The following is a 27,219-nucleotide window of genomic DNA, read 5'->3' as shown; positions in this document are numbered from 1 at the left end:
TTCCTTTTTAGGCGAGGGACCATCTGGTCTGCCGAAGGCAGAACCGGAAGTCCGGAGATTTAATGTTTGAGTGTGGCTATTTAGCCCGCCTCTTTTTGCCTCTCCTCCATTGGCTGGCTTCCTAAACAGAGGCCAGCCATTGGAGGAGAGAGCGGTCCCTCCAAATAGGCTCCGTCTTTTTCAGATTCGGGGGCGTGTTCCGTGCGGTTCTTTCCACTTTTTAGCCACGCCCATTTTCGAACAGCAGGAACACGCCCTCGATTCCGAAAAAGTTTCGAAGCTTCCATCCGCCATTTTTTAGCAATCACGTTGCAGGCGGCGCCGGGCTCGGAAATCCTGTGCACAGCTCCCAGGTGCAGCCTGCTCCATGCCCGGCTGCCCTGTGCGCATCACAGACAGACAGCCTCCTCCCGAGGATCCCGGTGGCTGCGCTCCACCCTCACCCCGGCCGCTATCTTCCAGTGCCGTCCGCGCCGCGGCACTAGCAGCAAACAGCTCTGGGATCGTGCACAACCGGGAGCCCCGTGTGCTCCCGGTTGTGTCCCATATAGTGGCATTGAAAGTTGACAAATGTTACTGTAAATGACTATGACCCATACTTTCCCCAAAAATGATTATTGGGGTTGTGCGTATCTTTTTGGGGTGAGGTCGGTCCACAGCTTGCCAGTCTACAAACTATTACTATCATCGAACACAGCCACGTATTGAGTGTTTATTGGTGGGGGCTGTTAGAGCCGTAGGTCTGGGTGGAAAGAACCCCCTTTACACTGGAGGTTCATGTACAGCTGTGCACTCACACCGCATGCAGTGCAGGGACACGGCCCGAAGGTGCCTTCGCACAAACAAGGAACCGGTCAGATCGAGGGATGGGGGCACACCACAGCCCCACGGAAGGCCACTACAGAACTGGCTCTCTGCTCCAGGAGCGCCCTCAGCTCTGCGCCCCCCCTGCAGACTCCCTTTTACAGCTGGGAGCGCCCTGGACTTCAGAGCCCGCGCCGTCAGCACAGCGTCGCACTGAAGGCACGGGCGGGGCATTAACCCCTCTCTCCCAGGCGAGCCTGCGCCTCCCTTGTGTGAGGCAACCCTCCCATCCACTCCTGAAGCCTTGGTTGGAACTAGGCAAGGACCCTGCATCACGCCACTGCAGGTGTGTGCGTTTCTGGGGATGGGAAGCAGCACAGTAACACCATGCACAATGTGAACATGCCATTATGCAAATATAAATAACACCCGACATGAATTTCAGCCTGCCACCCCATCAATGGTTTATATTTACAGCCGGGTGTATTTACTGCCTTCATAATAAATATGAGTTAGTGAATATAGCCCCAATACTCACCCCGCCCCAAAAAACAGCAGAAACAGTCCTTGGCACCCAAGCAGTCCCCAATATCCTAGCAATTTACTATTCGGAAGCCCACCGTCAGTGTAATCGAATTAAAAAAGTTTGTGGGCACACGACATATTATATTTCAGATTTCATAATGTTTTCGAAAATTCTAATTCGCCATCACAGAGTTTTACATACTTCTGAGATAAAAAGGCTTAGAAATCACATTTGAAATGGAGTTAAAATGTGCTGATGTGTGTGCTGCAGGCAGTAAAACATTTTTTTAAATCCAGGTGAAAAAGTCTAGTGTTTGGGGGGTCTGTTGCCCTTTCGCCAGAATTTTGTAAATTTTTTGCAGTTTTATGTAGCGCTACGTCGACCGGAGCTATTGGAGGGCATTACTGTTCACCAGTTCCATTACACATGGTTTATTAGTTTTTGTAGCCACGAGGAGATGAAGTAATTTGTTTCAAATTCGACGGCGCTGGCCATAACGCCACATCCCTTAACGTCTTCCTAATGCCCCCTCTCCCCCTCTCCCCCTCCCTCTCCCCCTCCCTCTCCCTCTCCCTCTCCCTCTCCCTCTCCCTCTCCCTCTCCCTCTCCCTCTCCCTCCCTCACTCTCCCTCTCCCTCTCACTACCTCACTCTCCCTCTCCCTCTCACTACCTCACTCTCCCTCTCTCTCACTACCTCACCCTCTCTCCTACCTCACTCTCCCTCACCCTCTCACTACCTCACTCTCCCTCTCCCTCTCACTACCTCCCTCTCCCTCTCACTACCTCACTCTCCCTCTCACTACCTCACTCTCCCTCTCACTACCTCCCTCTCCCTCTCACTACCTCACTCTCCCTCTCACTACCTCCCTCTCCCTCTCACTACCTCCCTCTCCCTCTCACTACCTCTCACTACCTCACTCTCCCTCTCACTACCTCACTCTCCCTCTCACTACCTCACTCTCCATTTCACTACCTCACTCTCCATTTCACTACCTCACTCTCCATTTCACTACCTCACTCTCCATTTCACTACCTCACTCTCCATTTCACTACCTCACTCTCCATTTCACTACCTCACTCTCCATTTCACTACCTCACTCTCCATTTCACTACCTCACTCTCCATTTCACTACCTCACTCTCCATTTCACTACCTCACTCTCCATTTCACTACCTCACTCTCCATTTCACTACCTCACTCTCCATTTCACTACCTCACTCTCCATTTCACTACCTCACTCTCCATTTCAATACCTCACTCTCCATTTCAATACCTCACTCTCCATTTCAATACCTCACTCTCCATTTCAATACCTCACTCTCCATTTCAATACCTCACTCTCCATTTCAATACCTCACTCTCCATTTCAATACCTCACTCTCCATTTCAATACCTCACTCTCCATTTCAATACCTCACTCTCCATTTCAATACCTCACTCTCCATTTCAATACCTCACTCTCCATTTCAATACCTCACTCTCCATTTCAATACCTCACTCTCCATTTCAATACCTCACTCTCCATTTCAATACCTCACTCTCCATTTCAATACCTCACTCTCCATTTCAATACCTCACTCTCCATTTCAATACCTCACTCTCCATTTCAATACCCCCCTCTCTCTTTCAATACCCCCCTCTCTCTTTCAATACCCCCCTCTCTCTTTCAATACCCCCCTCTCTCTTTCAATACCCCCCTCTCTCTTTCAATACCCCCCTCTCTCTTTCAATACCCCCCTCTCTCTTTCAATACCCCCCTCTCTCTTTCAATACCCCCCTCTCTCTTTCAATACCCCCCTCTCTCTTTCAATACCCCCCTCTCTCTTTCAATACCCCCCTCTCTCTTTCAATACCCCCCTCTCTCTTTCAATACTACCTCCTCTCTCTTTCAATACTACCTCACTCTCTCAATACCTCACTCTCTCAATACCTCACTCTCTCAATACCTCACTCTCTCAATACCTCACTCTCTCAATACCTCACTCTCTCAATACCTCACTCTCTCAATACCTCACTCTCTCAATACCTCACTCTCTCAATACCTCACTCTCTCAATACCTCACTCTCTCTTTCAATACCTCACTCTCTCTTTCAATACCTCACTCTCTCTTTCAATACCTCACTCTCTCTTTCAATACCTCACTCTCTCTTTCAATACCTCACTCTCTCTTTCAATACCTCACTCTCTCTTTCAATACCTCACTCTCTCTTTCAATACCTCACTCTCTCTTTCAATACCTCACTCTCTCTTTCAATACCTCACTCTCTCTTTCAATACCTCACTCTCTCTTTCAATACCTCACTCTCTCTCTGCTAATGCAATAGGTATCACATATGCAAAAACAAAAAGCTAATGCCAATAGAAATGACTGCCATTTATTTAGGGATACAAAAATGATAAAAAAAATAATGAGCAATACCAATAGCTCTACCTATAATATTGCCAAGACCATTGCATTGTAAATGCTTGTTTAACTATTTCAGCAAAAACGACAACAGCACTAATCTGGTTATTTATTGAGGTAGGGTGACATGGAAGAGCAAACAAACCTCATTAGCGTACCGGATAGGGTCGGAGGCTGAAAATCAGATCAAACGCATGGCACAAACAGTCACAGGAGGGGAGGTTTAAACTGAAGTAAAAAAAAAAAAAAAAAAAAACGCATGCATCACAGAACTATTCACAGAGGGCAAAGTCACAATTTAAAAACACAAGCATTTGCGCTGCAATCAGTCTCGCCTTTGGGACCTTATATGTATTTAGCTATGCAGCACATTAGCCTGTGTGCTGAAACATCTACTGTTCTTCAACATGGAGGGTAAGTAAGCACCAAACTGCGTGAAACGCCATGTATGGAAACACAGAGCGAATCATTGCCTTTCAGCAGGAAATGGCATGGTCCAAAGTTCTGTTTTTAATATAAAATCAGGGCCATCGGTGGTCATATCATTGAAAATACAATATTTGAAAAAAATAGTCTATGGGAGCTCGTAGAAGACCATTTCGATGGACTGGAATCTAGAGAATGCTAAAGTGATTCTGGTATTTTACTGACCTCTGCTGGTCGTTTTGTATCAAGAAAGTTAAATAGCTTCAGGTGCCAGAAAAAAAAAAAAAAAAGGTCCCCCAGCAGAAAGCAATTCTGGTATTTTACTGACCTCTACTGGTCGTTTTCTACCAAGACAGTTATATAGAGGCAGTTGAACAGAATTATTTCTTTTTTTAATCGTCCCTAAGCCGAAGTAGACAAGCAAAGTCCTAGCGCTGATCTCCAGAGCCCACAAAGTACACACACATACAAGTATATACTAAAGTATGTACAAGAGGTCTTGAAAGTTTGACTTAAACAATTTTCTTGTAGAACGAAACTACTTCAGGCAGCGGTCTAGAGGGACAGAAACAAGTCCAACAGTCGTGCCCTGGAGCTTTCATTTTTGTTTCTTCAAAACACAATCTTCGGGCAAATCTAGTGGCTACATAGACCAACTGAGTACAGAGTAAATACTTTGGAGATCGCCCTAGAATATTAAAGAGAACCGATTAACAGGATGTCCAGAGTCAAAATGGTTTCATTGCTAGACAAAGAAAACTGTACAGCGGTTCCCCGCTCTCCCGAAGAAGCAAATAAATCGACGAAAATACGGATGACCTTAATGAAACCAAATATTTTGTTTCCCAGCCAACCTGCACAAAATTAATTGGCACAAAGAAAGGAGATCCATGCTTCACGGTGCAGGCTATTTTGGTTTAAGGTTCCCAACTTTCAAGACACACGGTCTGTTAATTTAGGTACTGCTGAATCGTGCGGGTGGCACACACTCCTGTGTAAAGTTACAACTTGCAACTTAACCAAAAGTAGTTTACAAATACAATGTTCAGAACGTGTGCTTTTAAAAACACATTGTGTGAATCACTGAAAGGCTTCTACATTGCTAAACATCTTAAGTTGATATTTTTCTCCAATCGTCCTAGTCATTGTTCTCCTGTAGCCTTCAGGTAAACAATGGTTAGGAACATAATTCATATTGGTCATTATGCTTAGACAGGATTTGCAATGTTGCAGTGTCAAGACATTCAAGGTAAGAACATACTGTAAAACAATTACAAAAAGACATGAAACTTCAAAAACAAGGTTCATGCATACGCAACCAAAATAGTAATTGATAACAATTTGCCACAACACAAGGCTATTTTTTTTCCTTAAAATAACTATGGCTGTACTTTTTAGTCCTTCAAATTACTTATTATTTGGAAAGGCGAGACAGGTGTCGGGAGGACATCAAACTTTGTACCTTTAGTAAAGTTGTAGTGGGAGACCAACAATCCTTGCACATCTCACTACGTTTTAACACGTACCGATCCCCCCCAGATAAGCGGCAAACTAGCTCCTTTTAACTCCTGTAAAAAGCCACGTATCCCAAAGAGAAAACCGCAACGGATACACAGAATGCTCCTTGAGACGTCACCTGCATTGACCATGGTAAGGAGTCCAATCGGGTAGATCAGCAGTGAGCTAGCCAAGGCAGCATTGTCTCAATGCCGGATCTAAATAAGTGATGCAAGGTGAAGGATGCATTTATTTCTCTCAGCAGTGCACTACATTAAATATCCTCATTTTAAATTAAACATTTCGAGGAATGTGATGCCCAGTTACATATAGCTATTGAAGATCTTGACCAAACTGAGCCAGCAACCTGGAACTGGCATTGAGCAATAGTAACTACAGGCTCCAAAACTGCCACTTTGCAGAAAGAAAGAAAAAAAGTCATTGTACTGGCAGAATAGATTAAGATACAAGCACAAGAGACTGACAAGAAAGTCAATCGATGGTAAGCAATGAGCAAACCCAAAGCCCAATGTAAGTATCAGTACTGTCCACAAACTTCATTCAACAGCAGACCGCTATACGACATCTAAATGAGCACCATAAACAGAAGCCTATGACTTATGTCGCAGGAGTCCATTTGGTCATTTTACAGCTCATTTAAAATAAAAAATAAAAAACAACAACAAGTGCCCATACTGATTTGAAAGCTTCCAGAGACAGGGTTAGGAAAGCATTGCAACTGCAGGATGCTGTAAAATAATCAGGGTAGGTAAATCACAGATTAAAAGTTAAAAGCAGACTAGGTTAAGAAAACTGGGCATCACCGCATCATTTTATTCTCAAAAACTTGTAAGTAAAATATGGAAGATAAGCAGTTGAAATCAAAACCATGACAGCAGCTTAGAATCATCCATAAGCCTCTACACAAAGGAATTAAGTTCCCACTGTGTTTTTTAACAGTGTTCTGTAAATGCGCAGTAAAAATGTACTTCGGTGTGAATATCAGAGTGGCACCCCTAAACAGATACACATAACCACCCACTCCCTATAACAAGTCCTCAGACTTCGCTTAATACAATACATCCACAATGAGGGACACCCGCCCTATCACACCCTTTCGTTGCCTCTGCATGCTGGAGAGGCACAGGGAACTCTGGCCATCTTGGCTAGACCGCAGCTCTGAAAGCAGAATAATCATAACACAGCTCAAGGTAGGCTGCAATTTGATAGGCTGACTATTCATTGCTCTGAAATACACCTCAGATCCCACTGTAAGCACGAAGTGAAGAAACCTACAACATGGGACTGCAATGTGCAGTCCTTTATGCCATGAACAATCCTCAAAAGAAAACAGTCGTTCTACCCCTCATAGGCTCAAAAAAGGATGAGAAAGTCATTACAGAAAGCAGAAATTCCGAAATGAAACGAGCATTCCGAGCCAGGTTGGAATCAACCAACAAAAGCATTGGCATAGCCAATAGGTCTCGCCTTTGGGACCTTATAAGCGTTTAGCCATGCAACAGTTGCATAACTAAATACTTATAAGGTCCCAAAAGCGAGACCTATTGGCTATGCCAAGCGGCCGCAAAAGTAATCGCGATCAAACATCAAAGCGGCCGTTCGGCCGCGAAAGTGAAAGTAATCGCGGTAAAGCGCGGCGCGCACCCATGCACTGTAGCTCTAGGCTGGCCTGGTAGCACTTTTTGGAGCCCTCTCAATAAGTCTCACCAGACTAGCGCATGCGCTGGGTCAGGCGAGACCTAAAAACACAAAGTGTAGGCGAGTTCTCGGACTGGTGACTCCTGCCTGGTGGGCACATACTCTTTTCATGGTCTACACTCCCACTGCTCCTCCCAGCTATCAGGGCTATTATTCCTCTAGCCACCATATCTTACTAAGACACTTCCACTGGCCAATTTCACAGCTCACTAGCTCATTATAATTAAGGATCCCAGTTTTCCATTTTACAGATAAATATCGGTCTGTATTGATTCTTAAAAGTAAATAAAACCCTGAAAATTGTACTTCTTGTGAGAGACACTTCATGCCGTCTTTCATGAACTCCAGGCAAAAGGTGAGCAGATAGAATTGGCAATTAAAAAAAAAAAAAAAAAGAGGAGATTCTCAAGTACAGCTCTTTGTTAACGTCAATTTGTAGCGTAATGCTAATATGTGCCTGTGGGTGTAGTGTTGTTTCAGTTCACCGCTTTATTTCCTAAAACAGGACAGGCATCCACGTATGTGTGCACGCATAAGAGTTAACTAAATGTGGAAACCTACCATTTTACTACTCCATTTATTCTCACAGCACAGAAACAGCTAAATACCAGTAAGATGGCCCAAAAATAAATATGGATACAGACGGAAATAGAAAAAAAAAAAAAACTATAAAACCGGGAGCCCTAATTATAATCGAGCATCGAGGCACTGACTTTAAGAAAACTGTGTGCTACAAGTATGCCTTGGTGCACACTGTATTCATGCCGATTCCTGCCACACTGTTGAGGTCTACCAATTGTGTTATATTGCCAAAGACCCACTGTTCACAAACCTCTGGCTGCCAGAAACCCAATATAGATCGTCTGCTCCCAACATTCTGCAGCCTTTAACCCCAACCAAGGGTTGAGGCAACTATCACTCACCATCTCACTTACCAGGGAAGAAAGAAAAAAATAATCGTTGCATGAACGGCAACCCAGAGATATTGTCTTGAAAGGAAATTTATCAACCACAAACAGCAGGTCTGAAAATATAGACTAGTTATGCAGTCCGAAAATCCTAACAGCGAGTTGCTAGATACACCCACACAGCAAGAAAGCGCCTGAACCATGAATAAGAAATCAGTATAAAAAAAGTAAATAATTTCTACACTTGTTTTACCAATCGCAAAGTTGGTACTACAAGTAAACCAAGCATGACTGGCAATACTGGACAATGGATACTGGCGGGGCTTGAAAACCGTGACAGGAGACTTATTCAATCACCTTCATGTATCTACAGATTCCCACCCAGCCAAGGGACAGCTCAGGAACATTACCTTTCACTCAAAGTTAAGAAACTAGGGAATACACAGTCACCATCCCATACTCACAGGGTTATTCCGTAGCGTAATAAATAAAGCCACATCCCACAAAAGTAGTAACGGCGTTAGCAATAATGGACAAATAAAATGAATACAGGAAGTATTGCACCTAAAACCGCTATCACCACATAGCAAAAAAAAAAAAAACAGACATCTGAGGCTGCCGAAGCCTTTGGCGATTCGGAAGTACTATAGACTGAAATGTTTGAGAATGCGACATGTGGACAATACAAGAGGCTGTCAATTTGTTTTAATGTTCACAGCAATTCCTTTTTCGGCAATCTTATGAAATTTCACAATTAAACTTCCAAGTTAGACAGAGCCTGTAGCATAACCTGTCTGCCAACAGTTCCCTTTTAAGAATTGTACTGCATTCAAGACACAGGGGCGGGGGGGTTAATAAAGGTTATATTTTAATAATAACTGAAATGGGTATAGAATACATGGGGCCACAATGGCTCAAATTTCATTAGGTAACAAAATGCCCTGTGGCACTTAACCTTGTAGAATCCGACCAATACAGTTTGAATGGAATAAATGAAAAATGGTTTAACACTTAGAACTATGGAAGGATTACAACCATATTGTCACTTCATGTTAACAGCTCCAATGCTGTTAAAGAAAACCCGATCCCTGGCCGATATCCTTCCACAGAATGTTTTTTAAAGTGCTGGCTTCAGCTACGCCCATTGGGCATACAATTAGTTGATTTTGTATCACATGTGCAGAGACAGTAGCAAAGGCTATATTAGATTCACGTTTTAGGATCTATTTTAATCTATGATTTATACAATGTTAATACTACCACATGGGAGGCCATGGATCTAACAAAAGGGTGACCAGGGAAATAAACCTATGGGAAATGGGAATCTTTGTGCATAAAAAACTAGGGACCTGGCTAACAATGTAGAAACTGGCATGCCAACATATGCTTTACATACTTGGGCAATATCGAACTAAACAGCAAACCATTCTTTAACTACTAGAATTATGTGGAAAGTGTCATGGCACGAAGCACCTCAGACAACATGCCTAATTTGTTAACACTGGCACAGAAATGTGGGCTTTTCATATATGGGCAATAAGGATAATGGAAAAGCTAGGGCATATTGCATACCAGATACTGATGGGGATAATTGCATCATAACGAGGACTCTGGTATAGCAGATTAAGAATACAATATCTTCAAGATTAAAAGTCTCTGGCTGCAAGTTTGGTAACCTTCACAAGACCCAATACACAGCACAGCAGTGCTGCTTATTTAAGCATCAAATAATGATTTGTACGAATATGTCTAGGTGTATGTACGGTTATTTGTAGAGCGTGCTGTTACTCCCAAGAGTGTCCTGGTGCTAAAGGTTGAAAGGAGAGCAGTGGGGAGGAGAAAATTATTAAGAATAAAGCCAGGTTTTCAATTTCTTTCGAAACCGGAGTCGAGTCAATGTTTAAGTGGAAGGGCATTTTGTTCCAGAGGACAGGACCAAGGTAAGAGATCCCTGCACGTTGAGCAAGAGACTTTTCTATAAGCGGCAGAAACATGACACTTTTGAAGGTCACCATATAAACACACAAAAAAAAAAAAACTGGCCGATATACATTTTAGTGCTATACACATTGATATTTTAATGACAGATTTTAGTGAGCTATGAACAGGCCCAGAAACTGTGATAGGCCTCGTGCTCTCTCATTATTGAAAACTAAAGTAATTTTGTATGACATGGGCCATTTGCATTTTCTTCAAACAAGGTACTGTTTTTCCATTTAAACGTTACACTGCTGTGCATATGGAGTTTTGTAATTGACAAAAAATAAAATTACAAATATGGAAATTACTGGCTACTAAAAGGAAACACTGCCCCTTAGAACTGTGGCAGACTTTAAAGTATTTGAAGAAAAAAAAATCATTCAGTCCAGTCTTAAACTACTGTGGCAGTTACCAAATTGACTGGAAACTTGTATTGACAAATGCAAAACTTAGGTGTTTTAATCCAGAACTCCCGCTTCTGGCAAAGGGGTGGGGATTTGGAACAGAAAGCATTGGTAGGTTTGAAAAATGGCCCTTCAGAGAATTACAATTCCCAGAGGTAACAAACTGGAGGCACCCATTCACTAACAAACAGATTAAGGGTGAAAGAATGCCCATTGTAAAATAACGATCTAATCACAATGCAAGAAATGGAGGGTCAATTATTGCTAACAAACCGTACTCTTTATTTTACCCGAGATATTCCCACTGCCCTTCCTCAATTTCTCCAGTGGCTCTAGGCAAAAGTCTGCACAGTAATAACAAGACCAAAGAGTAAAGGTAACTAACATTTGACATCGAAGAATAAACACCCTTAGATTTTTCATGCTGTTCTGGGTAAATAAAGCAGCAAACTAGGCATGTGTTTGGCAATGACAAGTGTAGGAGGAGGTCATATTGGACCTGGCCGTTGAAACCTCTTTAAACAAAAGTCAAGATTAACTATCATTGCATAAAAAGGTATTTTTAAACTAGGATGAGCAAATCTAAAAGCTCCTACCTTTCGCGGGTCCTTGCACGAGTAGCTCATCTAGTCCAAGTTTTTATTTGCATTCTGAGATTTGTAGCATTGTTTTTTTATGAAGGATCAGACTACAAAATTAAATCTCAGAACGCGAAGATAAGCACTGGCAATTACTTCTCATAGGTTCAGCCTTCGCAATCTGGTACATATTTTGTATGATTTTGATTTGGAAAGAAATAGAATGGCAAGACACCTAAAGCAGACCCAAAAGGTCAGTCCTAAAAATCTAGAATGGGAGAGCTACTCAGGCCTGGAACTGGGAAACTAGTGAGCTGTCACCCTGGAAGGGATATAGCTAGAATATGCGATCCCTTCTCAAAACTATACTGTCACCGCTGGAATGTCAATTACCAAGATGCCACAGTCGTGACAAAACTTTACCCACTGTATGAAAATACTGCATAACTTCTTCTAACCACATACAGAAAGTTTTACGGGGGGAAAAAAAAAAAAAAAAAAAAAGAGGCAGCACCGCTCAGGCAAACAAGTGGAAAAACATTGAAAACAAAAATAAGTTACAGGAATAGACAGTTGCAGAAAGTATTGCATCAAATTTAGAAATAAAATGAATGGCGGCACTTGGAGGTAACGAATATAATTGAAAACGCCAAACACGAAAGTTGTTCAAAGAAGCATTAACAAAGAAAGGGGGTTCCAGCATTTCGTTACAAAAAGTCTTGGCCCATTTAAGAAGGCACTAAAACATGTCAGAACCAGAGGGAACGTAACTTGAAGTGCCTGTGGTATACACACTCCGAGTTCCATTTACATATAGTATGAGATAACGTGATTTTAAGACGCCCTCCTAGGAGATTTGTCGATATTGGAGATGATCATAATTCGGGGCACAAAGTTATGTTTGTATCCAATGTGTGTAGTTATTCAGTAAATCATTTAGTTCCACTATTTATTACATATACTGCTAAAAAAAATCCAATGCCTTCAAATCTAACTGGATACGTTTCTAGTAACTGCGCACATCTAACAGATCAACATTTTTAAAGCGCGAATCACCGTAAAAGTTGCGTGGTTATAGAGACCTGTTAAACGAAATGCTGTGCACTTGCAAGAGAACAACACGAGCTGGCAGTTTAGGGCTCAATTAGGGAGTAGAGTTTCCGTTTCCTGTGCCTTCATTCCGGTTTCTTCTTGGCACTTCCTGAAAGGTAAAGCCAAGCATTTTTTCTTTTGTTCTCACTGGGCATATATAGCCAGCAGTTCATCAAATTCTGCCGCAGCAGAGACATTTTGCTGGCGTTTGCAGGGAGTTAAAATTGTGTATGCATTCAACCCTAGGAGGGAAGCATAAGTGAGAGCAAATGTAAACAGACAATGAAATACTGGCAACATGCATAGATGGGTAGACTTGATTTTTAAACGACAAAATAAGTTTAGGAAGGGACCTCTCAAACAAGCATTAGCAAAACCGATAGTTTCACTTGAATTTTACGCCCGATTTAAAACGTTTGATTGTTTTTTTGAAAGGCTGCAATGAAAACCAAAATGATTACATTTTGAATACAATGCATCTAGGAGATAAAATGTAATATCCGACAAATTCGTTTATTATTGAAATGTGAATTAGTCCCTCCTAAATAACAATGCAAGCGCCACACAAGAGGTAGTAGGATAAACCAAACAGACAATAGCAGGAGGCGAGAGCGATAGTCTGCTGGGGCCGGGCTTGGCAACACCTACGCTGTGTGTATTTTAAAGAATTAGTAACAAAAAGGTCCCTAGACAGTTGCGCTGTCAAGTTAGCACTATTACTCAATCGAATAAAATAATTGCCATGACATCTTTAGTTGCTGCACAATATAAGATCACAGTATACAAAGCTGGAGGTTGCCAGTGTTATGCAACCAGCTCACCCCGGACATTCGTGGATCATCAGGTTAGTTGTGTTGGTAAATGTGGAATAATGACATTGAAATGGATAACCTTGCCTGTGAGATGAGCAGTCCACAATGGGGGAAATTGTTAGCTTACTTAAATATATATATATATATATATATATATATATATATATATATATATATATATATATATATATATATATATATATATATATATATATATATATATATATATATATATATATATATATATATATATATATAGCGAGTGTTTTTGCATTTTCTCTTTTTTTTTTAAAACACTCTAGTTTTACACCGGGTTATAAAGTCACGTTAATGCTTTCTTTTTTCTGAGAAAACGTGTGAGAAGGTGTGCGCCTGGGGGCGGGACACTTGCCTAATCAGTTAGTAATTTTCAAAGAATGAACAATGCCTCACTTAGAGACTTGCTCCAGATGCAAACAAATGCATCAAACTCCGCTTCCGTCTAAACTAGTTCCATGTGAAGCAGGAAGGACTTGCAACGTTAATCACTTAAAAAGTGTTATTTTTGTAAATCACAATGTCAACCCACTACTCAAAAATAATATGGTACAAAAGGGGTTGGTGATGGACGGAGCATCAGAACCAATCAAACACTCACATCCAGTCAATAGATCTGGGTTTAATCCATCAACGTTCTTTAGCCCACTCTGCCACCCCAGGTCAGAGATGGCCATATGCAAATCAGTCTGACCCTGTGCCTCATGGGAACAGTCCAGCCCGAACTGCCAAGCCATGCCTTCCCTGGACCGGAAACAAGCTTTAAAGTTATCATTCATTCCATCCACTGGTTGGCTAGAAACGGAATAGTTTCTTTAAGGCGGCCTTAATGCCATTCTTACCGGCGGTCATTCCCTGATCCCACCACTTATTTACTAGCCATTCCTTTCTCTGCTGTAGTAGCTGGGCGGTATGGTAAGACAACTGTTTTTATAGGAAGATCTACTCACAGCTCGTGAGCTCAGTGGTATGTCAATGTGGTGCATAGCAGACATGATCGTGTGAGGATGCATCACATCATACACTATTTGGCGTTGTAGTCTTACAAGCAGCCTTAGCCTCTCGAGGGTATAGCCTTTGAATCACCACAACAACTTTTCATTAGTATGCATATAGAAGCCCTTTGCACATATGTTCCCCAAGGGAAATCTTAGAGATATAATTTTTCCATCCTGAAATGAGGCTCCACGACTCCAAAAGACTTTGCACTCCATTGTGCCCATATTGTCCCAATAAGAAATGGCTTCCAATTCAAAAATAAATTTTTACAAGCACACAGTGCATCAAGGGACTGTACTCTCCGAAGTTTACCAGGTCTTTAGGTCCATGGTTTAGAGATGAGGAATGTTCTAAACCGATACATAGAAAACAATCTGGAAACGTTATATTGGTGGCGTGTTTTAGATCTAAAAGGAAGTGAACAAATTGCCCAGGAATTTGCCAACCGGCTCAATAATTGGAATAGATTATAAAATCCAGAGTCACCATTAGCAGAAGAAAGCTCTCCTTTTTGGACCCAAAAATCACAATACATGCAAAGTCCTTGAAATAAAAGGTCTATTGGAACCTACTAACAATGGATAGCTTCCATCCATAGAACAAATCTTCTACTGGGCCAGTTTCTCATACAGAAAAGAAACTGCCCAGATAAAGGATTATAAAAAGACAAAAACAGACACAGTCAGACAGCAAAACTCCAAGGAAAAAAGAAGAAAAGAAAAAAAAAAAAAAAAGTGTCAGCAGTGTGTGTTTGATTGGTTCTGATGCTCCGTCCATCACCACCCCCTTTTGTACAGCTTTGTTCGCCATAAGTTGGCAGGGTATGCTCAGACGTGAGTCCCTTGCTGACTTTGCCACTGGATTCAAGCAAGCCTGGCTGAAGACGGCTGAAATGCCAGAAACCGGTCCTAGGAAGCTTGTTTCCGGTCCAGGGAAGGCATGGCTTGGCAGTTCGGGCTGGACTGTTCCCATGAGGCACAGGGTCAGACTGATTTGCATATGGCCATGTCTGAACTGGGGTGGCAGAGTGGGCTAAAGAACGGTGATGGATTAAACCCAGATCTGTTGACTGGGTGTGAGTGTTTGATTGGTTCTGATGCTCCGGTTCTGATGCTCCGTCCATCACCACCCCCTTTTGTGCAGCAGTATCCATCCAGCAAAAATTTAAAAAAAAAAAAAAAAACGCACTTAATCACCAGGAACAACTTGAAAGCCTTCAAGAAATAGGAGGATAGGTTAATGTGTGCCACTACATATAGTACCCATTTTAATATCCTGCAAAAAAAAAAAAAAAAAAAGGGGAGGATTTTAACTTCTGGAATCCCCCCCCCCCTCCCATTATGAAAAAAACTATTTTTTTTAAAGAGAAGTTACTTCAGGATACTACGTCCATACAAGATCAAAATAGACCGATTTTATAGAAAGACCACTTTGGAATCTTTCCATTCACTGGTTCCGTTTCCATGAGATAATTCAATGTACGTCACCTCCGAGGAATGCAAAAGAACTAGATGTAGGCTTACGAATATCATAAGTGCTTAGTAGTCATATGAATCGTAATGCACCCAACGTATTTTACATAATCCTGAGGTCTTGTAAAGTGAAATAAATAGGAGCGACTTGAAAAATCAAGACACATTAATAAACCCCTTAGCACTACAGGCTGTAAAAAATGTTTTAAAAAATGCGAAATTCGCCAGCCATTTGCTGATGCACACCACTGAAGATAATATAAAATGGTAAATACTTGAAGCGATATAAGCTCCAAACTTCTGTACAGTTGATATACCGCTTGGACAAATACCAACAGCAACTTAATGATGAAGTGCCATGGAACTTGTTGCAACAATAACCATACCATCCCCCACCCCACACACATGGCAATCATGGTATTGTGGGTTTGAATAAAGAAACATCACATTATTCTGCCTGATCTGGACTCCATACTTTGATAGTCAATCACGAACCAGATAATACATATTTCGTTAGGTGTTCAAAAACAGCTCACCATCTACACTGATTACCAATTTTCATTAGAGAGCTTGGACCCAAGACATATTACTAGAATATACAAATACCAAAAAGATTTGTGCACAACAAGAAGGTCAGAATTCACGATTTAGACATCCCATAAATCGGTGTAGACATTTCTTTATAAAAAGTCATTTTAAAAATTGATAATTAAGTTCCTCCAACAGGACTGTAAACCAGAAACGAGAACTCAATGGAATGAACACGCGACAGCTGCTTGCAAGACTACTGCCCTCAAAAACATTTGAGGCATTGTCTCATCACGTCACTCACCCAGAGACTAAACAAGCAATAATTGCTTCGTACATTTTGACAGCGCTTTGATTTAAATATAAGACGAGCATGTGTATTTTCAAATAGGCCAACACAACTTGTATTCTTGTTTATGAACAAGCATTTTCTCACATTTGCCGCACTGCATTTCTTGCACTGTACTCACAAAAAACCAGAGAGTTTCACTATGCGATAATTTTTGAACACTTAGTGATTTTTAACGTTATCTTAATGTTTCGCAGCCAAGACCTGGACAAGCTACCGACAGACATCAGACGCGCCCCCTCCCTGAACACCTTTAGAAAGACCCTCAAGACCTGGCTCTTCGGCTAAACAGACCAGCGGTTCCGTGCCCCCCCCCCTCCTTCAGCACCTTGAGGCCCTCACGGGTGAGTAGTGCGCTTACAATCCCCGATTGATTTCTCTAAATGAAGAACACAGGTATGAGAATCTCATTCCTGTACGCCAGATGAATGAAGCTATACTGGGGAGGAGCATGGATGGGATGGATTTGGGGGAAGAAGCCAGCTGAAAAACCTGGTAGAGTGCTTACATCCAAAGATAAAATTAGTAGCGTCTAAAGGAAGTGGAAGGACACATAATGCATCCAGCCAAAAGGGGGCCCCCAGAAGCTGACGTACGTAGAAACCGGATGGCTCTAGTCAGAGGATGGCCGAAGCGCAGTGTGCAGCATTTAATAAAATAAAAAAAATGAAGGTAAAGCACAACATTGCAGCTTGCGCTTTGTGCAAATATAAAGCGCCCTCTAGATTAAAAACAAAATATTTAAATTTAAGCGCGGCATGTGCTTTTTGTGTCAATGTAAAGCTCCCACAACGGAGGTGCTGTCACCATATTGAAAATTCAAGTACAACATCGCCACATGCGGCAAAATCTTTTTATAAATCTAAGTTATAAAGTGGAGGAACGCGCACTCCCATAGGTGCTCATCCGTAGTAAACTGCAAAATAAAAAACAAAAAAAACCTGCGCTGCCATTAAAGCACGGACAGCATGTTGTGTCTGCTTCAGCAAGACGTTAAGTAAATAGTTCTTCCCTAACTGCTAATGAAAGCTACAGAGTAAGGACGCATGCAAGAGGGGCTGTCCTTATGGGCGGTAACAGGAGAGAGGGAGGTACTAAGGAGGGACTACTAAGCCTATAGACGAATCAAAAGCCATCATTGACAAAAGACAGGAAGAGCAGACAACTGAAACAAGCATTTGCAATGCAATAGGTCTTGCATTTACGAGAGTTTAAGCTATTAGCATTGTAAATGACAATGCCTTTTATTTATGTTTTTCTTTTTAAAACATACATAAGGCATTGTCATTTACAATGCTAATAGCTTAAACTCTCGGAAATGCGAGACCTATTGCATTGCAAACGCTTGCCAGCCTCAATCAAATGGTGTAATAGGAATAAGGTAGGCTAACAACAACCCACCTTTATTCACCCTAGTTCTCCTCAAAGGTACTACAAACGGATCCTGCAAAGAGAAGGGCAAGACCTAAATACTCCTGAAGTCAAAAATATGCCTGGACTATGCTACACCTACTCAAAGAGAAGGAGTAGTGAATCATGTCTGGCCATTTTGAGGTAACTCACGCGAACAAGGAATAAGAAAGACCTATTCATAGAAAAGGCTTTGTGAATAGAGACAGATATCAAATCAAACCACATCTTCCCCTGTTTTGTGAGCATGGCACATTCACCATCACAAATTATGACAGGCCTCTACTCTTCTTTGCATTCACTTTTGTTCTAGAATAACTAAATTACTTTATCCGTCTACTGCAGTTGTGAAATCCTTTTTTTTGTTCGAAAGTGTTCTGGTGCTCATGTGCTGAAGTCTGCTCTACAGAAACATTTAATAGATGTTACCTGCAATCTAACACATGAACCCCAAATTGCACTTTACTTCTGGAAGTTTGTGTTGCATCACAAACACACAGCAGTACCTAGCTGTTACAGAAACGCGAGCTTTTAGACACACAGGTTTCTAAATGCAGTTTAAATGAAGTTAAGGACATCCAAAAAGTGCCGTCCAAACTTCACCGATGTATAATTCTTTTGTAACATAGTAGTATTAAAATTAGTGTTCAGATCTACAAAATTAAACCCTGATGCATAGCAAGATGCACAATACCACCCAATACTGTAAGCTCAGAACAGAAGGCCCAAAAGGAGAGTGGTGGAGTGTGTTTTCGAAGTCACAGGACACGCCATCACCGATTCAAACAAATTATGAAAGGGAAGGGGGTACACCAAGGCCATGACATGACCTTACCAGTCATCCTCACCAGACACCAGAAGTAACGACTTCAAGTGAAGAAGCTGACCAGGACCGGCTAGACTGCAAGCACGCCCTTCCAAGGAAGATGAACCGCCTATTCCTGAAATGCCTTCGGCGATTATGGACTGCAGCAAACCGGACACGGAGTGCTCCATGAGAGACCTTGCATCTGCGATCTGATTTGCCACTGACTGGATAAGCGAGGGCGCAAAGAACTGAGCAGAACTTAGAGGTATCTGGTGTGGCATGTGCTGAGACACCGGTACACTGGCAGGATGGCGAGCAACACCCTGCGCCCCGTTATGTGCAGTAGGAGGCTGGGCCATGACGGGTGCAGGGCCCAGACCAGCAGAAGATGTCAAGCTGATGTGGGAGGGGGGGGGAGAATTGGGCTGACGGCCGGGATCTGACGATTACTCATTCCTTGAAGCACGGGTTCCAATCCTTGAGCCTGGGGTTTTGTGGGAACGGGGGCGTTCTGCGCTGCCATGACCAGTTGCTGAGGAATACCCTGCAGGCCCATTGGCACCGCCTGGGGCAGAAGCGGCTGCTGAAGAGGTGTAGCCAGAGTGGGGGCACTCTGCTGCATAACAGAGGGAATTCCTTGGTTATTAGCTGCTGGTGCTTGCTGCGCCGTGGAGGGCAGATTCAAGTGCTTACCAACTGCCACATTATGACTAGACTGCGACGCAGCGGGCAGATTTACGGATTGACCCATGCTGTGACTGACAGGCGTTGGAGGGGGGAGATTTATTTGCAGGGCCACACTGACTGCTGGCCACTGACGTGGGCATCATCGTGGGTGCGTGTGCAGCAGTCATAGCAGAGACCGTGGATTGTGCAGCTGTGGATTGCATGTATGATGACAGATTGTGCCCGGGGACCGCTAGCCCTGGTTGTCCTGGCGCTACAGGAGGTGTGCAGCTTCAGGGGGTGCTGCAAGTAATCGGCCACACTCCCTGTAACAGTAGTCTGAGCAGCCGACACAGCATGGGTCTGAGGGATGAGGACGGAAGGAATCTGCTGCTGGGCTGCATAGTGGAGCTGCTGGGGCAGAGTCTGCACAGGCTGTGGATAGCGGGGCTGTTGGTGCACTGAAGGCATGGCCCCCATACTATGACCAGCCGAAGGGTTCAATGGGGGTTGGTAGCCCAGCTTTTGCTGTCCCTAGCCACCTTCAGGCGTTTGCGCTGGCATGGTGACACTGAGCCCCAGACTCAGAGTACCCCTGCTGCAGCCCGGGGCCTTCTCCGCTGCCCGCACTCTCCGTAAAGTGGCTCAGAGTGCTGCTGGCAGAGCTCTCGCTGGTGCTAGCCCTCTCCTCGTCCGCCTGCCTCACTCTCTCCACCACCCACCCGCTCATAGTACTCAGTGCAAGTACAACGGCAATTGCGGAAGGGCTCAGAGCTAGAGTCCAGCGTCACCACCCGGAACCATGATGTGGCGGCCGCCGTGGTAGCGGCTGCAGGGGGAGGGAGCTGCGGCTGCTGCCCCACGGAAGAGACCAGCGCGGGTGGTTGGCTACGTGTACAGATCCAGGGAGGTTGTTCATCATGTTAACGTTCACTCCAGCCATGCCCCCGGGCAAGCCAGCGGCAGGGGCTCGGGGTGCACGCGCTTGGCGATGCCATTGATGAGCAGCGGATGAGGCTGAAGGGCGAAGAGCCCGGAATGCGGGGCGCTGTAAACTCCGATGCATAAAACAAAAACAAAAAAAAGTGCGTCGGGGGTAATAAAGGGGAGAATGTCACGCCGGTTAACGATCCAATCCTGGTGGGTATGGCTAAACGGAGACAGGGTGGCAACAAGCAACGATTGCCATGCCTTCAGTGCAATCATTGCACTGCCTTTAGCCTAATTTGTGACGTCAAGCGACGCGCACGAATTAAAGCTTAAGGCAGAGCTAGGACGAGGCTTCTGGAATCATATCGATTCCAAGAGGCCTCGTAAGAAGAGCGCAGCACATGCGCTGCTTACGTCACACGAGACCTAAAAATGGGGAGAGCTAATGCCCATACCCTGGTCTCGAAGAGATGGCACAAGTGCTGCCTAGGCGAGACCCAACAAGCAAATAAGTAACAAGAAACCCAACCAATGGTAAGCAACGGGTGGTCTCCAAGACCACTGATAGCAAAGAAAAGCTCTCGATGAGTGCATGCCTTGTCTGGAAGGACCAAAAAAAAGGTTATGGTGAACAGAAAAATTGGAAGAAGTACTGTTGGGATTAACTAGTCTGTGCATCCTTTTGGTGAATCATATCAACACAAACTCTGGTGTATAATATCTTTATTGTAAAAACTACCTGGCAAACATGAATGATAAATGCAACTGTTGAGATGAGAAGCGAAGAGAAATCTCAAGAAGCAAAAAAAAGGGGGACACAAAACTTCCTATTGGTGTGAAGAAAAATGTAATCAAGAATTTAAGTTAAAATTTCCCTTGTTAAAAAAAAAAAAAAAAAAAAAAAAAAAACGCAATTTAGAAAATAAATCTTAATGTACATGAATAACCTTGGCACTGCAAAGGGAAACTGTGGAACTTTTCTGGGACGGCAAATAAGACCTTGGGAGGCATTGCAAGTGATCACTCTACTGATCAAAGAAAAACAGATATGTTAATTAACTATACAACTTAAAACAATATTAGAATCAGATTGAAAACCCGAGACAGAATTACAGTGAGATCCTATGATCTATAGTCGGAGGAATATGATGAAAAACAGATTAAGTGGCTAATTCTCCAAGAGATAGTGGAAAGCGTCATTAAAAACAGTGTAAAGAACTCTGGGCTCAGATGGAATACTGGCCTTAAGTATACCACAGTACCCTATACAATGGACCAAGCAATTTGAACCAGTCTTAAAGCATAATTTCAAGTGAAACCAGACTGCTCAGTGCTAAGGGGCGGAGTGGGAGAGGAGATTGGTAAGTGGCAATAGCCACTGCTTCGTGCTAGGAGGGGGGTGCAGTGGGTGGAGAGATGTTTAGGGCCTGAAGTCACAGGGTCTAAAACATGTGCCTGATGTGCACAAGTGAAGTTAAAGGCCGGCTAATTTAACTATACTTGCCACTCTGAACCACAGGAGTGACTAAACACCTTGCTGAGAGTCTATTAGTACAGCCAAACACTTACTGGTAAACGACTAATTGTAACTGGTACCCAGTTCATATCTAGCTTCCCCAACCTTAAAGTCAGTTATGAAAGCAGCCCCTTTTCATCATCTGTAATGCCTATAAAAGCACATGCAAAACACAAGTTGTATCTCCAGTGTGAGAAGACCAAAGTTCTTTACCGAGTAGACTTTAGAGTACAAACTACCATGTAAGAAACAGTGCACTTTAGCTCGGTTCAAAAAGGTGAATTTAAAACCATGCAAGTACGCGCTGAAGTGTCCAGACCCCTCATTATGCTCAAAAGGCATTCTTGCTCAACACTCGCAACATTGTACCACAAGACAGCAACACAGGCGGTAATGCATAACCTGAAATTACCGTGCTTGTACCAAACGATAAATTGCCACACCCCGGATACACATCAAGCACTAAAGTTCTTAGATCAAATTAATTTTACTTTCATTCTAAATCAAAATGTTTTGAAAACAGAAACAATGAGCACATTCTTCTGACCGCACAAATACACAGTATCAATCTACAAGTATTACCCCCTTTTAAACATCAAAGGTTGCCACGATGGGAAAAGCACTGCTATGCTGTAACAATGGATGAAATTGCTCTACATGTGCCAGAGAATCAATTCTTCAGTTAGGCATAACACGACTGCCCACTTGATCTTTTAACTTAACATCCAGAACAGCTTTGGTAAAATACATGCTGTGCAGCACAAGAATCCCCACTACAGATATTGGAGTCCAAGACGTCACATGAAGCCGACCAATGCATTACCCTTACTGAATGCGTAAAGAAATGCCTATACTCTTGCAACATTTCTTAATGCAGCAGGAAACCAGAAAGTAAGGTTGTCAAAATAAGTTTCCAGGGTGATGGCCCACAATAAAGCACTACTTAAATGCCTACATCCCATCTACACTTCGAGAGTTCTACAGACTTGCAGGCAATGTCAAATCACCATGAAGTACAAACTAAATTTGGAGTGGAACACATGCATACACACAAATCCCTTGAATGAAATTCAGACAAAACCAGTAGTAAAACAAAAGAATAGGGAGCAAGGACACCCTCACATTGTAAATCATAGATTATCCTGTTTCACCAAAGGAAACGGTGCTCTCCTACATATCTGTAAGAGGTAACTTTTTTGGGTCAGATGCTTACTTAGTAACACAGTTGAATGTGCTCCAATACTAGTCAAATGTGAGACTGGGTGCTGCCCAGCTTCAAGAGCTACTATATAAAGCCAATACCCGATGTGAAAGGCTGAAGAAGTCTGGCCTAGAGCAATCATGCTGACAGACGTCTTAGGAAGGAGGAGGTTAGAGGATTTAAGATACGCAAGCTCTCTACGGTCACAAAAGCGCCCATTTCTCATTAATGAGAACAAAAAAGTAGGATAAAAATCCAATGTCTCCACCTCCCCCAGGGATCAATCAATGATGAGGAACCAGCCACATGCCTCATAGTTAAGGAAGTCGTGTACATCCAAGCCAGACACTTGGCTCAAGAGGGCATGTCGATGTCCGATGAGAGTGCACTCTTTTCCTCTTATTTGGAGGCTGGAAATAGAGGTATTTGCAGGATTCATCTGCTTTAGCCCACTAGTGGACATGTCCAATCACAAACTGCAGTTACAAAAGTGGTCATTAATAATTTGAAGACTTGATTATAAATGGTGTGCATGTGGATATCAGGACGTTCACAGAAACAGGTTATGGTTTGAGTAAGTAAATAAGAACTTTGATAAGAATCCCATTCACGAACCTTCAAGTTCTTCAGCAAGGGGTCGGAGGAAAATCTTGTAGCGCTCAAGGCAACTCACACCAAAAGTAGGTCATGCAAGAGGATAAAAAGTCCTGAAGACATGTTTGCAGAGGAAACATTTTGCATCTGGTGTGTTTTCCAGGCTACTATGGCAGATTATGGCTTCGCCCGAAACTTCAGAGCCCTATGAACTCTGAATCAAGCAAATGGATGACAGTGCTGCACACACAAGTTAAACACTACGAACAGACAATTCTCCTATTGTGGATCTATTATAGATCCCAACACCAATAACTCAATAAAATCATCCACAAGATTGGCAAAGACCAATTCTGGACGATTGGTCTTCCTCTAGTCTCTTATTCTTGTCTGCAACATATAAAGTAACACACTTCTGCAGCCTGAAAAGGCAGACTAAGTAGTAAGGGCTTACCCACTTAAGGATTGATCACAGGCAAGGAGCCATCCGAAACCATAGGTGCGGACGACAGAGCGACCAGAATTGGTGGTCTCAGGTGAGAGCAGTAGGTGGCCTAGAGACAACTGACAAAAACAGCTGATGAGCCCCACGGGTCATAAATGGGGAGTGTTTTAATCATTCACTTAATTGGGAGTGAATAAAGCATGCCAACGTTGAGCAGAGGAAAATGCGAAGGTGGAACTGACAGAACAGGTACCTTAAACTTAAGAGATATAATCCAGGATATTGCAAAAGAAATGATCACCAAGATTAACATTAGGAAACATCAAGTTTTTTTTTTTTTTTTTTTTTTAAAAGAGGTGGGGGTGAGGACCTGTATGCTTTTAACTCACGAAAAATGCCTTGAGATGTAATGCCATTCTTTAAAGCCAGTAACCAGCACCATAACATGGCCAGAACAGAAAGGATGCCAATGCAGCAGAAAAACATTGGCGGCTGAAAAAGATATGAAAGTACTTCAAAGAACAAGCATTGGGAGGGGAGGGGGGGGGGGGGGGGGGAGAAGAAACGTCTAGAAAACATGCGCTTGCCACAAAGTGCTGAAAAAAAGTAGTTCCCTGAATGTAAGCAGCAGTGGAGTCAGTCAAAAGGCTGGTAAAGAAGTTATGCTCCTGGAAAACGAGGGGGGGGGGGGGAGGAGGAGCAGGTAAACATGAAGAGGAAGTAAAGTTAAAGAGTGAGAAGCATGCCAATGATTTTAACAAGAAAAATAACCAATAATAATGAACAGACCCAAAACCCACACAACGTATTATACACAGCCTTAATAAAATTGTAAATCTGGAATCCACAGCACAGAATAAGTATCGAACCTTGACAACACTGATAAAATATAGAATAAAAGCCTGTATATGTGCAGAAGAGAACAGGTCACCCATGCACCCAAACCTCGAAAGATTCCACTATTGTGCTTCAGGTAACAGTCTTGTATGATAACTAACAAAGCGGAAGAGGCAGGCGAATCTCCCATGTAGTTCTGAAAGCCTATACATTTAATTTCAATTGTTATTTTAACCTATCAGAGACAAAACTACTTGTTGCTGCAAACCATTTTTAAATATCTCAAGTTTTATAAATTTAAGTGGTAACCTTTTTGGGTATTCCTAGGACACGTAGTATTCACGTTCCTGAATCTCAGCATAATGTGAAATGTTCCATACTGCCACACAACCTGAGCCCAATTTTCTTTTCCGTTCATATATTAATTCTCCAAGTTTATGGCAAAACCAGTATCTTTTCTATTAAGATAACGGTCCTTGACAAGATCACAATCTTTGTAAAGAAAAATCGGAGCAGCAGATATCTTCTGTCGACTATACCACCAAATACCCGATTATATGCCAGCAACCTCGATCCAAAACACACACTGGGACAGATTTCACTGAGTAGTTTTTTATCTTAACGGATATTTTTCAACAAGAGATGGGCTTGAATCACTGCTGCCCCTTTTGTATCATAATAAATTTATTTTTTATTAATGTACCGTAAACTGATGCAACTTTACCAAATTCTATAAACTGTAACACAGATTCAAATGGTAGGCAAGTACACTTTTTTTTTTTTAAGTACCCAACAGGTAAATCGCTGGACTGCGTTTGGCATTGAGAGCGAATTAGCCAGTTCCCCAGCTATTTATCTCGTACTTAAAGTGGTTTAACTGTCCTAACATGCTAAACTTTTGGCATGGCACAGCCTTGTATCCTGAATACACAATTGCTACAACTTCATTTCCCATAATCGCTGGGAAGATTTATCCACAAAGATTCCCCTCAATTGTAAGTTGTGCGATTAAGATTTTTTTTAATGTAGGCATTTCAATTAAAGAAAACAAAAAACAATTAACCTACTATGGTCGTTTGAGTTTTACAATACTATAAGAGCAAAACTAAATTGACACAATCTAACAATCATTCATGTTGTTTCTACATAATTGAAAACGGATTTAGTTTACAGTCGGGATACAATTTGGGGGACGTACGAGTATGCAGATAAGTACAGACAAGTCAAATGCTTCTCATCTTGTACTCCATACAAGAAGTACAATTTTTGACAAGATACATTAGCTCCTTTTCCAACCAATTTGCTCTTTTAACCATCAGCTCATCGCATCTTATTTCTATCACTGCTTTTTGCGACTATACCCTTCAGCTTAGATGAACATGGGAAACTCACTAGCCAAACAAAACAAAAAAAACAAACGAATGACTTTATGGATCAGAAAAAATTGCCCATCATACAGCGTTAATTTAATAATGCATGAAATTGGCTGCATTTGGTCTCCTTCCAAATTAGTGCATTTTTTTTGCCACTTTCTTACTTTTATCGGACAGGATAAGTTAGTTTTCCCTAGCCTTAAGCTTCTTCCTATATTACTTTGAAACTTCAAAAAGATGGAATAAGTTTTCAATTACACTGAAAAAAAATGTGATCCTTCAAGTCTGCCTGCATGACCTCTACCATGCTTGGAGGCAGATCCAACCACTCTGCTTGATCTGTTGAGAGAAAACTCCCACCAAAAATGATCCACTCCAAGGAGGGGATATGCCTCTGGTTGATGCACTCCCTTAGGTCCGTGTGTTGAGGAGCGAGAATTGGCGGGACATGTGGCAGATGTTTTTACTTCAGGGAGATCACAAACCACCGAGGCCTAAAAGCATTAAAGTATCACTTCTTCCAAACTGACTTCTTTGAATACTGAAGGTTGAGAGAATAAGTAGGGGTGCACAAACAAAGAGGCAAGCCATGAAGAACCCAAGAAAATGCCCATATGAGTCACTATGATTTAAATCAAGCCATAGGGGACTATTTCATAACACTGCCTCAGCAAGAAAATGATTAACAGTCATGTAAAGCCACAACGTGTGTGTTTTCTAGTCTTACAAAAGCAATCAGGAACTCAGCAGTCTGGCACAGCTGAAAACTTCTGCCCGTGTCCATCATTCTCTGGCATACCTTTTCCAGAGATTATTACACAAGCAAATGGTAACAGTTGTACCATTTAACCACAGACCTCTTAGCATTGGGATCGGTGCGGAATAAAACAAAGGTTTAGTTTC

The 27,219-nt window shown here is 42.5% G+C and overlaps 1 protein-coding gene and 1 pseudogene across 1 annotated transcript in view; both read right to left on the bottom strand.

Annotated features, from left to right (window-relative positions):
- GNB1 (G protein subunit beta 1) overlaps positions 1-27,219 on the bottom strand; it is a 319,936-nt gene that overhangs the window by 282,696 nt on the left and 10,021 nt on the right. The window lies entirely within an intron of this gene.
- LOC146868213 (TSC22 domain family protein 1-like) lies at positions 18,778-20,626 on the bottom strand (annotated as a pseudogene).

The sequence above is a fragment of the Triturus cristatus genome, chromosome 1_2 (genome assembly GCF_964204655.1).
Source record: "Triturus cristatus chromosome 1_2, aTriCri1.1, whole genome shotgun sequence".
Classification (NCBI taxonomy): domain Eukaryota; kingdom Metazoa; phylum Chordata; class Amphibia; order Caudata; family Salamandridae; genus Triturus; species Triturus cristatus.
This window is presented reverse-complemented; position numbering and strand designations above follow the sequence as displayed.